This window comes from Pinus tabuliformis, chromosome Q (genome assembly GCF_031772625.1).
Source record: "Pinus tabuliformis cultivar Carrire ecotype Pingquan chromosome Q, CPIR1, whole genome shotgun sequence".
NCBI classification, from domain to species: Eukaryota; Viridiplantae; Streptophyta; class Pinopsida; order Pinales; family Pinaceae; genus Pinus; species Pinus tabuliformis.
Genome location: NC_142296.1, coordinates 78500217 through 78518677, shown reverse-complemented (window position 1 = coordinate 78518677; position 18461 = coordinate 78500217). Strand labels below are relative to the sequence as shown.

Here is an 18461-nt window from a genome sequence, read left to right as displayed (position 1 = left end):
GCTCCTAAGTCCCTAAAAGTGTTGTTCTAACCCTAAAGGAACAAGGTCAACAGATTACAGCTTCTCCCAGAATTTCTCCATGAAAAACTGCTCAGAATTGGTCAAAACAGGATCATTTCAGCTGCTCCACTGGCTAAGTGCGTTGCATCTCACCTAAATACACTGTGTGGGTGCGTTGCATTTCAAAAATCCCTTCTATGGGGTGTGATGGGCGAGAAATGACAAATGGCAGTGTCATTTCGCGAGGTGGAGAGGCAATGGAAGCTTCCAGAATCTTCTCCTGTGACACTTGCCTCACTGAATTCGACCAAGGATGAGTAAGAGATCATCAATCTCCAAGTGGAAGTAAGAACTATCAGAGGGAAGACACTAATAAAATCATGAGCTGACTCATCTCCATTACAGACATCTATATATGGATCCCTCATCCCAGAGATCCAGAGGCTGGAATTTTGCATATTGTAAGGAATTGTTGTTGGTTTCTTGAGACAAACATCAGATTGTTGGGTGATCTAAGCTTTGTTTGAGGTGAAGAGGGGCTTCTTTGCTGGGAGGTTGATGTTGGGTCAGAACAACTGGTTGTAACTCCTCTTGGCTCTTTTCTTGTTTATCAATAAAAGCTATTCAAGTTTTCCTCCATGCTCTTGTGTCATTGATGCTTGCTACATTTGTATGGTCAATTTACTTCTGATCCTAGATTGTTTATAATTATAGATCCATTTCTTTGTATAGTGCTATGCTTCTGTGATCTTACAGGTACTTTGTGAAGCTGGGCGTGCAAGGGAGCAGGTAGCTAAAGACTATCAAAGAAGAGAGGAATCAAATCAAGAGATTAGCGCAAGACAGAGGTTGGTCTTTCTGTTCCTCTCTATCTATAATTCATAAAGGAAAAACGAAAGTAGTTTTTCTCTGTTTGTTTCTAAGGCAGTTGTCACACCTTAGTGGGATAGAGCAGTTCTATATAGACACTTTTCCCTGTAACATTCATTTACTAAATTCGAAACCCCTTTGAATCCTTTTACTCTCGTAACCACTAACTCGCAAGAATTTTCAAATTCCCTACGAAGTTCTCTTATGTTTTGGAAGAGCTTGCGTGAGGCAACCATTACAACAAATGGGACTGCAACACAGGGAGATGCACCTCTAATATCATGTCAGGACATACATATGCATATAGGCGTTTTATGCATGCAACACAAAGAAAATAAATCGCTCCAGACTTAAAAATAACTTTATAGGATTGTAGAGAAACCCTCAAAATAGCCTACTCATTTGTCAGACGGGCTTTCAAAGTGGAAACATTATCAGGGTCGATAGAGACTACAAATAAGGGTAGAGGCATCACTGAAAAGGCCTGGCCCACTTACATAAAACATGCCCTAGCCATGGAAAATTCAATGTGTGAGCATAACACAAATGGACAAAAATGCAGGTACTTTTAACTGGTGAGGGTGCTTAGGCTACGTCGAAACTAGTGGCTTAAATTAACCAGTGCAGGAATACGCCTGCTATGATACCATGTTAAGCAAAACTATGGCGAAGACAAAATATATGATGGGCAAGGGGGTCCAAACTTGATTCCCCATCGTTGATCTAGGCAAGGAAGATCTTCGTTGTTGATTTGTGCATGCCCATTACTGCAACCTGACAAAAGAAGTCTTGTTGTTTATTTTACTTTATTATCAAACCATAACTTTAGTGCCGGAGGGTTTTATTACATATTAATTAATTGCGTTTAAATTACATGATTAACTTTATTAAATCAGGATTAATCTATGGTAAACATAATTAATTTAATCCTAAGGGCACATTTGATTAGCAAGCCCATATTATTTTCCTAAGGTTGCTTCTACACCTAGTCTAATGCATATTTATGCAATTAACCAAGTTTAGACACTTTGATTAATATTTCTCTAATCTACCTATTTATTTCAACCCAGATTAAGCTTAATGGTTGATTTATTATCTAATCTATGCAACCTTTTTAACTTAGTTTAATCATGATTAAACAGTATGATTGAACAATGCAATTTATTTCTCTATGGCATTTAAACAAGCTGAACACTTTTATTTGAAAAAACTTATAAATTAACTTTAATGCATTTTTAAATTTTTATTTTTTTTTGTGGAATTTCAACTTGCTCACCTGCATACATTTTTTCATCTTTTTTCCTTTTTCTTCATTTTTTCTTTTTCTCATATACATTTTTTTATACCTCTTTCTATCATTATATATATATATATTGCAAATCATTTTCAAAATACAATATTATTTACAATTTCATCAACTGAAAGGAAATAACCAATCATCAATTGAAACTATGAATCATAGGACCCTAAAACCTTCATCCTCTCACTAGAAAAAAATAAAATTTATATGACCATATGCCCAATGGATTTTCCCTCTACCCTACTAGCAAATTGTTAAATCTATACCTCTGATTTTTAATACCTAGCCTAAAACCTAAGTCACTGAACATTTGGACAGAGAGAGCCCTCTCTTAAACTAGAAGGGCTAGGTTCCAGTTTCAAAGTGGTTTGTGGTTACATTTGGGTTCCTCTCCTCGGCTTGGAGGAATTACAAAGTGCTAACATAGTGGCGTTGTTGTCGAGGAGTGAAAGGCTTGAATACTTCCTTGGAAAAAAATTATATTAGAGACAAATTTGGTTCCTAAGGGTGATAGTGAACTAGAAACTAATAGGCTGAATATCTACCCAACTATTAGTGGTTTTAGAACCAGCTGCAATAAATTCCTGTAATAAATATAGCTTGAAGAAGAGTACACACTAGGAATCATCCAGATTCTAATCCACCTGAGATATTGACTAGTCCAGAGAAGTTATTTAGAAAGAAGAAGCCTGCAAAAGAAACAAATACCAGTGTCATAAAAATATCTGTGTCCCTACCTAAAAGGGTTGAATCAGTGGGTCACACTTAGTTTGATTTGAATTTTGAACAAAGCCTATTCAGATTTAAATCAGAAAACAATCTGATAGAAACAGTTTTTGATCAAGCAAAGTTACAATCCTCTAGTCATTTTTAGAGAGAAAGTGTATTATAAGAAGACAATTATATTTGGACATGATTTCATAAGATATCATATCTTGTTTATTAGTTGCAAGAAACTGCTTCTAAGTCCTCCAAATTACAGCATTTTGTCCCAACTATTTATGCCCCAACATTTTCTGCTCCAATAAATATCCTATTTATTTTTTCTCCTGATGTTTCCATTGTTCTTACCTCTCCTTCCTCATCAGTTGTTCAAACAAAAATCTCTTTACCTCCCTCATCCTCATTCAAGATCCCAAAGGTTAGTGCAAGTCCATATCCTACAGTCATGGTTGCACGTTATGCTCCATTGAATCTACAAGGTCCACTACATGATTTTCCACAAAAATATGGTTAGAGATTGCCTCAGTTTGATGGTACAGGGGTTATTAAAACACAAAACCACCTTGATAAGTTAAATTATTTTATAGACTTGGAAGAGGTAGACCATGATGATGTTAAATTGGGGCTTTTTGCTTAGAGTTTTTTGGGAGAGGTCAAGAAATGTTTTAGAATTATGCCAGCTGCAAGTATTGCCAATTTCCAGTATCTTGAACAAAGTTTCCTTGCCAGATGGGAAGTCAAGAAGAACCCTCTGCAAATTTTGGTTAAGTATGACAACTTGAAGAGAGATCTCGGAGAATCAATGCAAGATTTTTCAACAATATTTAATAGAGTATATAATTCAATATCGTCTGAAATAAAAACCCCTACAATGTTGGCCTCGATTCATTACCTAGGTGGTTTTGATGTTGAGCTTGCCTATCAACTTAGAGAAAGGAACCCAACCACTTTGGAGGATATGCAGAAAAGTGTTGTTGTAGTGGAAACGAATATGTTGAAAAAAAAGGCAAAAATCAAAGCTAAGAAAAGAGGAGTTAAAGAGGAGGTTGCATCTTCATCAGACACCAAGTTGGATGTCATGGTGAAGGTAGTGGAAAAATTAGTGGAGAGATTGACCTTAGAAAGAAAAGTTGTTGGTAGAGATCAGCAAGAAAAGAGAAGAGAGAAATCAGGGAGATCAACAAAAAATCAGATCTCATTTCCAAGAGAATTTTGAAAAAGATCAAGATACAACAAAAGATCAAGATCAAATTCATTATTTTGGTGAAGAATAGGGCAATGTATTTTTTACAAAATAAGAATAATATTTGTTCTTTCAACCATAGTAAGATATCATGCATATGGAATCAGATGATTACAAGCAGGGGTATCAAAATGTAATCATGGAGGTGCAAAGACAATATAACTTGAGAAACAAAAAAGTTCAAGTAAATCCTCCAAAGAAAGGCCAAGTTGATGCACCTAATTCCAACCAGAAGAAAGTCGATCCTACAAAAGAGGATCCTAAAAAGAGAGAAACAACCATCAAAGAGGTAGAGAAAGGTCAATCTTCTTTTAGTTTAGAAAGTGAAATATCTAAAATAAAAATATCTATTCCATTTAATGCACTGGTCAATAATGATACATACAAGAGTCAAATTATCAAGGCATTAAAGATATGGGATGTTTTAGACACTGTTAACTTGAATGATGATCATCATGAAATTCTATTGGGTCCAAAAGTCAATGGAGATTCTCAAGATGGATATGTTCCACCTTTCTATGTCATTTTGAATGTGCATCATTTGATTCTGCATAATGCAACGTTAAACTCTAGTGCATCAAATAACTTAATTCCAAAGGTTATTATGGATAAGCTTGGTGTGGTTATCACAAGGCCATATAAATATCTCTTTTCCTTTGATTCAAGTAAGTTGAAATGTTTGGGTTTAGTCAAGGATTTGGTTGTCTCTCTCACTCAAATTCCAAAAAAAATCCTAGTGATGGATATAGTTGTTGTTGATATTCCTCCAAAGTTTGGTATGCTTTTATCAAGGTCATGGTTTGCAAAATTGAAGGGTACTTTACAAATGGACATGGCATATGCCACAATTCCCATTTTTGGATAGTCAAGGAGATTGTATAGAGAAAAATTGATGAAGTACATGGTAAGGGGAAAGAAAATGCCTATTAACCATCCTATTTATTCATTTCATTCTGATGTGGATTCTTTCATATTATATAATGATTTGTGTTTGGAGGAAGACAGTCAAAATAGGGACAACATATCAGAGGACAAAGAAGGTGAATTGCAAGGAACAAAATCAGAACATAATGAAGATGATGATGGCCTTTGGAACATGGATTTTGATGGATCAATCAATAAATAAGGGGTCTAAGCTAGTGTATGGATAATGAGCCCAAAGGTGGACAAGCCAAGGTTATGTTCTTACAAACTAGCCTTTGACTACACAAATAATATGATCTAGTATGAAGCATTGATATTGGGATTGTAGAATTTGAAGGGCTTGGGGGAAAAGAGGATTTCAATCCATGGAGATTTTGAGCTTATTATCAATCAGATTAAATGTGTGTATCAGACTAAACACCCTACGATGAGGGCCTATAGGAATGTTGTCCTTGAAATGATGCAATTTTTTTCAGAGTATGATTTATCTTTGATTCCTAGAGAGCAGAATATGATAGTTGATGCATTGTCCACCTCATATAGTGTGTTAAGATTCATATCTATCCCAATAGGAAGTATTAAATACAATTCAAAAATAGACCAACAGTCCCAAACAATCTAAAATATTAGCAAATGTTCAAAAATGACAAGCAACTTGAATTTTTTTTTGCAAATCACTGAGGAATTTTCCAATTTGCATATAGATGAGGAAAGTTGTTTTGATGAGGATGAAAATGAATTTTTGGGTTCAGATTTAGATGAATTTTAAACTCACATGACAGATATAGAGGTTATACAATTGAAGAATAATACAATTCCAAAAGTCTTGTTTCGTCTTGAGAATTTATTTGACTAGAATGACGTAGCAAAGAATCCCAAGGTAGTTCCCACTGAAACTGATGTAGAAGATTACAGTATATGGACAAAACAACAACCTAAGATTTTCAAGCTTTCAATACCTTTAAATCATGAAGAAAGAAAGAAATACCTTGATCTCATGAAGGAATACTAAGATATTTTTGCTTGGGGATATGAGGACCTCAAAGTATATGATAAGAGAATCATTCAACATACAATTCCAATTTCCAATCAAACAAGATCAAAATCCTTTTAATTTTTTTTTAGAATAACCAATCCTTTGTTGCTTCCCCTTATTGAAAAAGAAGTGAGAAAATTATTTGATGCAAAAATAATTATTCCTTTAAGGTTTTCACAATGTATTTCTAATTTGGTCCATGTAAGAAAGAAGACTAGCAAGATAAGGCTTTGTGTTGATTTGAGAAACCTCAACAAGGTATCTATAAAAGATAATTATCCTTTAACAAACATGGATGATATACTGCAAAAGGTGGTTGGCTCTAAGAGGATATCTATGCTTGATTTCAGATTTTGGTGCACCCTAATTACTAGTAAAATACAACTATTATCACTCCATGGGGTACCTTCATGTATGCCAAAATTCCCTTTGGGCTAATGAGTGCAGGGCAACCTTTCAAAGGGCCATGGATATTGAATTTTATGATGAAAAGGATAAGTTCAATGTGGTTTATTTGGGTGATATCACTGTATTTTCAAAATATGATTTTGATCATTTGTAGCATTTAAGACAAGTTTTTGAGAAGTGTAGGAGGTTTGGCATATCCCTAAATCCAAAGAAGTCACATTTTGCAATGGAGGAGGGAAAATTGTTGGGGCATATAATCTCAAAGGATGGCATTAAAATTGATCCAAACAGGGTTGTTGCAATTCAAAAAATTGACATTCCAAGGAATAAGAAGGAGGTTCAATCATTTTTGGGCAGAGTCAATTTTTTGAGAAGATTCATTCCTAACTTAGTAGAAATTATAAGGTTTTTGACTAACATGCTGAGAAAGGAAAGTGAAATCAGATGGACTATTGAAACAAAGAAGTCATTTGATGAGGTAAAATAGGTCTTGGATAGTGCTCCTATTTTAGCTAGTCCAGATTATACTAAAGATTTTATCATTTTCTCTTTCGCATCAGAACACACAATTGTAGCAGTCCTTATGCAGAAAAATCAGCAAGGTAATGAACAACCAATAGCCTTCTTTAGCAGAGGTTTGAGATATTCTTCCCTTAAATACAATATTATGGAGAATCAGGCATATGCATTGGTTAAAGCTTTGAAATATTTTAGAGTTTATGTGCTTCATTCACATGTGATTTCCTATGTCCCAAATGTTGTTGTGAAAGACATTCTAACCCAACCTGATCCTAAAGGTAGAAGAGGCAGATGGATAGCAGTTATTCTCGAGTATGATGTGGAGATCAAGCCTACCAAGTTGATAAAGGGTCAAGGATTAGAAAAATTGATGGTAGATTCAAATCTTAGTGTATTGGACATAAATTTCATAGTTCCTTTATCTGATGACAATAGTTCAGAACCTTCTCAATAGGTATATGAAAATTTCCTTTCCTCTCTATGTTATGCTGACATAGTTTATGTTTTACAACATTTATAGGCTCCTCTAGGGATGAAAAAAATAAAGGAAAGATTTATGAAATTGAGGGTTGTAAAACTATGCATTTTGAATCAATTTTTGTATTGGAAAGACTCAGGAGGTGTATTGTTGAATTGTTTATTGGAGGATGAGGCTCAAAAGGTTATGGAGGAATTTCACAAGCTATATTATGGAGGTCACCTTTTTTGGAAAGCCACGTATAACATGATTTTGAGGGATGGTTTTTACTGGCTAACGTTGTTTTTTGACGTCTATAAAAGGGTCTCAAGCTACCCTGAATGCCAATTTTTTGAAGGAAAGAGGAATCTCTTACCCTTACCCCTGAAACAAATTTCAATTGAAGTGCCTTCCGAACAATGGGATCTGGATTTCGTTGGGGAAATACATCTGTCATCTTCAAGCCAATAAAAATGGATTTTGACAGCCATGGATAATTTTACAAAGTGGATAGTAGCAATACCAACTAGGCAGGCAACAGACACAATCATCATTCAATTTCTGGAAGGTAATATCCTCTCAAGATTTGGTTGTCCTCATAGAATAATCACTGACAATGTTGCTTCTTTCAAGTGAAGGAAAATGGTTGAATTATGTAATAAATATCATATTGTAATCAGTCACTCTACTACATATTACCCATAGGGTAATGGTTTAGCTAAGTCTTCAAATAAGAGTTTGGTGAATATTATAAAGAAATTGCTACAAGAAAATAAGAAAACATGGCACAAGAAGTTGATCTATGCACTGTGGGTTGATAGAGTGAACACTAAGAAGTCAATTGGTATGTCACCTTTTCAACTAGTGTATGGAACATATGTTGTTTTCCCTTCTTCCTTGGGAATTCCAGTAATGAAGTTGTTGCAGGAAGTAGATGTAAAACCAAATGACATGCAAAGAAGAATAAATCAAATGATTCAATTGCAGAAAACAAGAGAGGAAGTGTATAGGAATACTCAAGCAATCCAACATAAGCTTAAGAAGATTTTTGATCGGAGGACAAACGCAGGTGATTTTAAAGTTGGTGACTTGGTTCTGGAGTGGGATGCTAGGAATGGAGACAAGGGTAAACATGGAAAATTTGAAAATATTTGGAAAGGACCATTCAATATTGTAGCTTACCATGGGAGTAATGTATATTTGTTGCAGGATTTGAGAGGAGAATTTATTGCTAGAGGGCTTGTAAATGGCACGTTTCTCAAGAATTATTTTACTTAAAATCAGTTGGTTTTTATCACTTCATTAAATATAGCCATCCAATTTTTAGTATTGTAGGTGTGGGAAGTTTCCACCAGAATTTGAAGCCCGAGGAGAAGGCCCTAAGATTTTGATGAATTGCTGCCAATTTTTTAGAATGTAATAAGTCATGAGTTAGTCATGAGTTAGTCACAAGTTATTTTTATGTCAATTCAATATTCATTAAAGCCTAATGGTCAGGAACATGGTTTACGGTGTTCTTGGCACCTCATAGGGAGGTTGTCATTCCCATGGAATCAATGCTAGTATCCTATATCATAGTAGTAAAAAAACAAGTTTTGTATTTTTAATTTAGTTTGGAAAATATGTAAAGGTTGGGCTATGATCTCTTAGATATCAAGCTATTGGTATTAGTAAAGAATAAAAGATTTCATTAGTGATGTAATTATGTTAGAGTGTGTGAAAGACTGATGTAATTATAGTTTATGATTTCCTAAAGGTTGAGTTAGGTGAGTCTAGGGTCATGTCTCATAAAAAATAATGAGTGAGGCCATAGTGTGTCTTATCTTTTCAACATTGACACCGATTTATAGGGTCAGTATGGTTAGTTAGGGTGTCAAAATCATATTGTTCCATGACATCATCACTAGTAAAATGGTTATGAGATGTGATGCACTTATGACAGCTGTTAGGCTTCTGACAACTACTGCACTTTCATGATTAAGAGAGCCATTCATTCTTCCATCAATATCTTGCTAGACATCACTTGGGGTTCACTGCACAAAGTCTGCAGGGGAGGTGCTACGCTTATAGACATTCGTTATGCTCCTTCAAGCCAAGTGGTTATCACTATTTTTAGGTTTTAATTCCTCATCTTCTTGAATCATTTGTGTTGCATGTTGTCAAAATTACCCTTATCTATTGAGAAAAATGCATTAATAACCTTGCAAGTCTCAAATTCATAATCTCGTTGCGTTTCTTATCTGAGCCTGGGGAATACACTACGCTTTACCTCAGTCATTGTGTTTCATGTTGCCACCTCAATCAAATACTCAATGTTTTATTTGCTACTGGTGTTTTGAAGCGTGATATTATTTTAGCAAGTCTAAAACCTTACATCTTGTTGATTCTACCCTCAAGGATCAAGAATATTTTTCTTTCATGCGTTGCACTTCTCGTTGCGCCTATATTTTTAATTTCCCCACTATAAGCAAACAAAAATTCAGTTGTTGTTTTGGGTTTGAGAGATTGGTTTGTTTCTTGATACTGCAATGTAGGGATTTTCATTCTAAGTTGCTATAAAAATATTATCTAAAGCCCTATTTTCATACACTATTTCTGCACTCAAATTGGCATACACTGAAATTGCACTCAAAACCCCTAGATTTCATCTCTGTTGTGAAAGTCATGACAACTCCAGATAGAAAGAAGCATAAGGGAGGAGATATAGTAAGTTTTGAAACCCAAGACCTCACCTTGATAAACTCATACCCAACAATTAGAGTTACATTTGAACAAGTAAGTTGCATCAGATTTTGTCAAAAGATCCAGGGATATAGTGTATAACTCACCAATGCGTTTTCCTTGAATTTCACTGGGTTGGATGTTAAGATTGGAGAGCTAAATTTTCCAGTGTCATATTTCACCATCTCAGTTGCTACAGATATTGATCTTCAAGAAGAGCAGTGGTTCAAGGGCATGCCTCTTGACATAGCCAACTACAAAGATTTCTTGAAACTAAAGTACAAAAACAAGTGGTATGGAGCTATTCTACCAAGAGAATACCTACTTGAAACATACAAAAAACATTTTTAGGTAATACAAAGATACTTTACTTGTGAAGGGAGGTCTGGGAGGATCTATCAGTATCATTTTAGGTTATTGATGCACTTCACAGGAAAGAGCGCTTTGAATCTTCCTTTCTATTTGTTAAGAAGCCTTAATAACATGATAGATAAAGTTCAAGGTAAGAAAAGCCAAGTGGATCCTAGTATTTTCCATTTCTATGTAACTAAGTTGTTAGTGATAGAATAATTTAACAAGAAAATCCAAACATGGAATGCATTCACAGATTCATCAAAGTTGAAAGCATAGTTACCAACTAGCCGATGGATTCAAAAGGACACACCATCATCTCTGGCAGGAGACGAGAAACTACCATTTGAGAGTTTAGTAAAAAGACCATCAACTTCAGTTGATCCATAAGAAAAGAAAAGGTGTAAAGTTGCACTTTTCTCCTAAGGCAATGAAGGTTCCCAAGAAGCCAATCACTAGAGCTACTGCAAAGAAACTGCCTTTGGAACACACACTTCAACAACCAAATGCAGCTTTAGAGACTATAACATAGGATATTGTTCTAGATGATAAAGAAAAGGAGATTTTAGAATTACAAGAACAAATGAAGAAGGCACACTTGCTTATTGCTAAACTACAACATGACCGTAGGAAACGACACCTAAGATTGGTGAAACAAAATAAGTAATAAAATCATATCAAAAGGGTTTTCAATATTGTCAGCATCATCAAAAGATGGTTTATATTGTTCAAAGACCTCATCATTGGTCAAAATTGTGAAGGACAAGTTTTGTTGCGCTTTCATACAAGAGTTGCGCTTTTGCTGTAGGTGGAGTTTTGAGAGATGGAAGTTTTGTAGAATGAAAAGGGTTTTCTCAAGGGGAATTTAATCATTTCCAGGCTATTTCACACATGCGTCAATCATTGAGTAGCTCAAAAAGTGATCAAATATATATGAACCATCAATTCGCTACGCTTTTCTGCTTTGTTTCTGCTGGACTAGGAGGTAGTGCAACACCAACATTGTGCTTTCACACAATCAACCCTTTGATCGTGGAATTCATGTCTAAACTTTATGTAATTAATTTTTATGGTCATAGTTAATGTTTTGAGATGTCTATGAAATTTGAAACTCAATTTAGGCTTGGTTTTTAATGTAAATTTGTTTGAAAATGCCTTATTCAAAGTAGTTCCTAGTTTTTAGAAAAACATTTCTATATTCACTACAGTAGGCAGAAACATAAATCCTTTTACGGAATTTGGTTCATAGAGGTAGGAACTGATTTTTTTGATCTATTTGTAATTTAATTTTGATGAAGAAATGGTTGGTCAAGGTTAGGAGAAGAAACAATTTGTGCATTGTATTTTTTTGATATTTTCCAGTGAATGAAAAAGAGTGAGGTGTGAATTTACAGGGATTCCTATGTCAACAGCTAATGGTGATGTGATTTCTTATGTTGTAGGTTTTGTCTCCTGTCATTTCCATGCTTTGAATGTATTTCTTCATGTTTGGCTAAACAAGGATTTATCTAAGAACTTAGTGTCAAAGTGCTCTGATATACTTTGCTCAACAATTTATGGTTTCTTCTTAAGCGACATTTAGAATTTATCCTTCATGCTATATATATATATATATATATATATATATATATATATATATATATATATATATATATATATATATATATATATATATCCCAAGGAAAAATTGTAACTTTCATTATGTAAAATATTAAAAATTACTTCTTGTAGATACTGCAAAAGGAGCATATGCCAAAACCGGTTGCATTGCCACATACTAAATATTGTCTATGATTGACTGCTACATGATAGTAACTAATAAGCTGACAAAATGATATAAATAAATAAATACATGGATCTATGTACCAACACAAAATGAAAATAAAAAAAGACAATGAGGATCTCCATCTGTGATCTACAAAAAATCAAGGCACTGTTGCCCCCTGTGCATAATGATCTATGAAAGGCCTATGAAATACTGATAGAAGTCATGTACATTTTTCTCCTGTATCAACCAATAACCAAGAGGTTGTTGTGTTTCTTCCATGGAAAGGTTGTTGGAAAGTTGGTTCCTCTCCCTGTAGATATGACGACATGATATATAGTCAAAATGTGATTTTAAAGAAATAATTTCATCCAACAGATTCCTAAGTGTGTGCACGTGGCATTTAGATTGTTGATTGAACCAGTTAATGACAAGCTTAGAATCTCCAAAGATCTGAAATTGTCGGCATACTTTCTCAAGGGAAAAAGTAAGAATATGTATGAGAATGTTAAGTTCTGAAAAACTATTTGTGCCTCTCCCTAATCCCATCCTCATCTTATAGTAATGATTGAGATTATCTATATTTCATTTCCACCATTCCTTTGTTCACCCTTCTACAATGAATTAAATTGAAAGCACCAACAAGATTGCCTACCTTGCCCCTATCAAAATATCCCTCATTCCTTCATCCTTTCACTGGAAAAACAATCAACTTTATATGACTATATGCCCAATGGATTTTCCCTCTACCCTACCAACAAAGATTTAAATCTATACCTTTAATTTTTAATACCTAGCCTAAACCTTAAGTAACTGAACATTTGGACAAAGAGAGCCCTCTTTGAAACTAGAAAGGCTAGATTCCAGTTTCAAAGTGGTTTTTGGTTACCTTTGGGTTCCTCTCTATAGAAATTCCCACTTCTATAGATCACCTGATAATGCAATTTACTAAAGCAAAACACTTGATCTACTTCTACAAACAATTTAGAGGAAGCTTAATCAACCATGAGAAACATCAATAAGAACACATATAACTGATAATAAGGAATCAATCACACATAACACAGAAGAATTTACCCGGGGAAAGCACATGCCTAAAACCGCATCTCTATATTATCAAACAAATGGAAATATAGTCCGGATTACACAAAGCCTTAGCTCGGAAGCTATCCAACTCTCAGTACAATCCCTCTGCTGCTCATAAACAGTCAAAGGCTTCTCACAAACCTTCTCCTCTGCCCTCCAAGCCTCCTATTTCCTTGTGTAGTTTCCTTGGGGTCCAGTGTTGCCACCTGTGTGAATTAACCTCTTCACACACTCACTAACCTTTGATCTAACTACACAAACTTGAAGGAGATAAATTCTCATCATGGATGAGCTTCCTTTATAGGAAAAATATTCATCCAACTGATAGTACACTGTCCCTTCTCTGATCTCAACTGGGTCTCTGTCAGAACTGACATGCATCAGTTATCCATGAGTGAATACACAATTATATGAAAATAATAGTTGTCACATGCATGCAAGCATCAACAAACTATATCTCATTAATTTAACAACTTGTTATATTAATCTAACTGAACTTGACTAAGTTAAACTAAGTCAACTGATCCTCTCAATATAGAACTCATCCTTAATTCCTCAATCAGTGGAGCAAATCAAGGACACATTCCCCAATTAGTGGAGAAATAATTGCATGTTCTAACAAAGACTTCAAGTTTTCTTTTCCTTAACTAATTAACTCATGGAGAATTAATTAATTAATATTCCAAACTGCTAGTAAGACCAAATTCGAAATTACTTCCTATAGATAGACCAGGAACTGCTATAAATAGGAAGGGACCCAGAAATGTTATTTTTAGAAGATGTTATTTTTAGCAGTTTCACCTCTCACCCAAGGTGGCCAAAATGCTCATTGTTCAAACTGCTATTTTTAGAAGTGCTATTTTTAGCAGTTCTATTTTTAGCAGTTCTATTTTTAGCAATTTCTAAATTTACATTTCTTGTTGCACAATTTTCGACACGCCCTCTCAAAAAGAAAGGATTTCTCTCGAACCCGATCATGTACCTTTGGAATGTTCTGCATGCAACACATCTACCAAGTGCGGTTGCTCCAACAACACTTGGAACAAAAAAAACTCCCAACTGACCACTCTGTTGGGCTAGAAACATACTCTAATGCTGAAGCTCTACCTACTGTTGACAAGTGCTCCCTCTCTGACCTCTGCGCTACTGCAACATCTCCATGCATCTCGCACCGTTGCACCCTTCGCTGTGCTACCCTGCACTGTGCAACACACTTGTGCCTCTTGCATTGCTGCAACCTGCATGCTCTGTGCTATCCTGGGATTCCCTTCACTGTAGCTCTCTCTGCCTCTCCATCCACATCTGTCTCTACCCAATTAGTCAGTTCCTGCTACTCCAAATCGGGGCTCCCATAACAAGGTCTCATCCAAGAGGTTGGGTACCTCAAAGATCCTGCCCCTCCTCCTTGGGACAATCACTCTACATCGCCCCACCTCCTACCTGGAGGTATGCCTGCATGTGATCTCTCTGCCCACCTGGCTCAAAGTTTCCCCCTATTGGAGGTCTCTGCATGAGTAGATGTCTCTACTTGATCTCCTCTTAGCTTCCCCTGTTGTGGCTGCTCCATAACCTCCTAAAGCTGCTGCACCAATCGTGGCTCCCCCACAATTGTATGAGACTTCTTTTGGCTCTGCATGTTGAGAGGTAATTTACTCTCCCTCTCAACCACCAAGTATCTAACCTTTGCCTTGCTGCTCAAGGCTTTGCATGTAGCTTGTACCTCAAGTGCATACAGGTTCTTGGCTAGCACACCAATCTATTTCCACTTTCCCGCTATCACAAAAGTTTCTAGAAAAAGAGCTGATTTTAAGTCAGTGATATCTCCCTGATCCGAACTCCGATTCAACCAATTTTTTTTTTATTATTTTGGGTATTTTTCTACAATGAATCCAAATCTGTTATTTATTTCTGAAAATTTTGTACAAAAATTTTCAGATCTGCTCTGCAAACTCTCAGCCCAAAACTCAAAACTTTGAAATCTCCTCTCAGTATACTGTTCTCTCCTTGATCACCTGTGGTTCGATACCATGTAGAATTTTGTAGAATTTTTCCTACAAATAAGCTAGCTTTGATACCATGTAGAACTTTTTTTTACAAATCAGCTAGCTGTGGTACCATGTAGAAATTTCCCACCTGTAGATCAACCTGGTAATGCAATTTACTAAAGCAAAACACTTGATCTACTTCTACAAACAATTAGTAGAAGCTTAATCAACCATGAGAAACATCAATAAGAACACATATAACTGATAAGAAGGAATCAATCACACATAACACAGAAGAATTTACCGAGGGAAAGCACCTACATAAAACCTCATCTCTGTATTATCATACAAGTGGAAATATAGTCCGGATTACACAAAGCCTTAGCTTGGAAGCTATCCAGCTCTCAATGCAATCCCTCTGCTACTTATAGACAGTCAAAGGCTTCTCACAAACCTTCTCCTCTGCCCTCCAAGCCTCTTATTTCCTTGTGCAATTTCCTTGGGGTCCAATGCTACCACCTATGTGAATTGGCCTCTGCACAGACTATCCCTTCTTTGATCTCAACTGGGTCTCTGTCAGAACTGACATGTATCAGTTATCCATGAGTGAATACATAGTTATATGAAAATAATAGTTGTCACATGCATGTAAGCATCAACAAACTATATATCTCATTAATTTAACAACTTGTTAAATTAATCTATCTAAACTTGACTAAGTTAAACTAAGTCAACTGATCCTCTCAATATAGAACTCATCCTTAATTCCTCAATCAGTGGAGCAAGTCAAGGAAACATTCCCCAATTAGTGGAGAAATAATTGCATGTTCGGACAAATACTTCAAGTTTGCTTTTCCTTAATGGAGAATTAATTAATAAATATTCCAAACTGTTGGTAAGACCAAATTCGAATTTACTTCCTATAGATAGACCAGGGACTGCTATAAATAGGAAGGGACCCAGAAATGTTATTTTTAGAAGATGTTATTTTTAGCAGTTTCACCTCTCACCCAAGGTGGCCAAAATGCTCATTGGCCAAACTGCTATTTTTAGAAGTGCTATTTTTAGCAGTTCTATTTTTAGCAATTTCTAAATTTACATTTCTTGTTGCACACTTTTCAACAAAGTTCTACATGGTATCAAAGCTAGCTGATTTGTAGGGAAAATTATACAAAATTCTACATTCTCCTCATCCTGGAGGAATTACGAAGTGCTAACATCTACCAAAAGAAATTGAAAGGAATCAATCCATGACAAAATTTGGACAAAGGCACGAAAAGATATGGTTGTCAAAGACAAATTTTGTTGAAATTCAATTCATTTTGGAATCTAATTAGAAGTTTTTATAGGATGTGGACCTTTTCTATATTGGCACTACAGGCAATGATAATTATAGCATGGCATGGTTTAGGGTCGCCAACTGAAATATTCTATGGATATGTCTTTCAGGTGGTTCTAAGAATATTTATAACAATAGCTATTCAGTTCTCTTTATCAAAGTCTTAACATATTTAGTTCTCTAAGCCCCAACATCTTTTATAACTATTGTTGGGTTTTATTTTAGTTCTCTAGTGATAGTTCTTACAGTGTATATTTTTCTGTATGGTTGATTGTATTTGGTTTTGAGTGGACTTGGAAAATAAATGTTACATGAAGTTGTTGTACAACATAATGTCTCTTTGGAAGCAGCCCTAGTTTCACAAGCATTTGTTCAGCTTGGTATGTTAATGGCCTAACCTATGGTGATGGAAATTGGCCTAGAACGAGCATTCTGCACAACCTTAAGTGACATCATGGTCATGCAACTGCAACTGGCCTCAATTTTCTTTACTTTCTCTGTTGGCACAAAGACACATTTTTATCGCCAGGAATTACTTCATGGTTGAAAAAAATACAAAGCTACTATGCATGGTTTTGTTGTCTTTCATGTCAAATTTGCGGATAACTACCACTTTTATTCACACAGTCACTTTGTCAAGGAATTGATTTGATGTTTCTATTTAATTTGTACAATGTCTATGGTCAATCATATCAACACTCTCACATATCTCTTAATCACTCTTTCCATGTGGTTTATGGTCGGGACGTGGCTATTTGCACTTTTCCTATTTTATCTTTCTAGATTTGAGTGGCAAAAAATTGTGGATGATTGGACAGATTGGAACAAGTGGATCAATAGTCATGGAGGTATTTGTTTGCCACATGAAAAGACTTGGGAATCTTGGTGGGATGATGAACAAGAGCATCTCAAATATTCAAGCTTGAGGGGAGGGATTTGGCAAATATTGTTATCACTTAGATTTTTCATCTTCCAAAATGGAATTGTTTATCACTTCAACATTACACATGGCAACAAAAGTGTTATGGTATATGGATGATCTTGGTTTTTCATTGCAATTTTTTTAGGGGTATTGCAGACTATAGCAATGGGGAGGCACAGCTTCAGTGCAAATTATCAACTCATGTTCTGACTTTTGAAGGGGCTTATATTCATTAGTTTTGTTTCTATTATAATTATTCTCATAGTTGTCTGCGACTTAACTATAATAGACTTGTTTGCATGTTTCCTTGCATTCATGCCTATTCGATGGGCCTTATTGCAGATTGCATAAGCCTGTAGGCCTCCGTTTCAACGCACTGGAATTTTGGGGTCTGTTCGTTCCCTTGCTCGTTTATGAACATGTAATGAGACTCCTAATTTTTACACCAATTGCTATATTGGCTTGGTTTCCATTTGTATATGAGTTCCAGACCCATTTTCTCTTCAATTAGGCCTTCAGTAGAGGCCTACAAATTTCACATATTCTTGTTGGTAGGAAAAAACATTGGTCTTCTACAAGGCCAGATTAATATGCTTCATTATCATGTATGTTCATATGGTACATTGTTGGGTCTTACATGAATGCAGGTTGTCCACCTAAGTTCAGAAATCTATAGATAGTCAAGTGCAACATTCTTCCTATTTAAGGAATGACATTATTTTCACAAGATTTGCAGGTTCCTACTTTGATAACAATCATGACATGGTATTACCTAATGTTGAAATCTTTGTGATCTCAAAAGTGGTGGTTAA

General features: G+C 35.4%; 1 pseudogene; it reads left to right on the top strand.

The window, feature by feature from the left end:
* The first annotated feature begins 4275 nt into the window (after window positions 1-4275).
* Window positions 4276-18238, top strand: LOC149218349 (callose synthase 3 pseudogene; annotated as a pseudogene).
* Window positions 18239-18461: the final 223 nt, after the last annotated feature.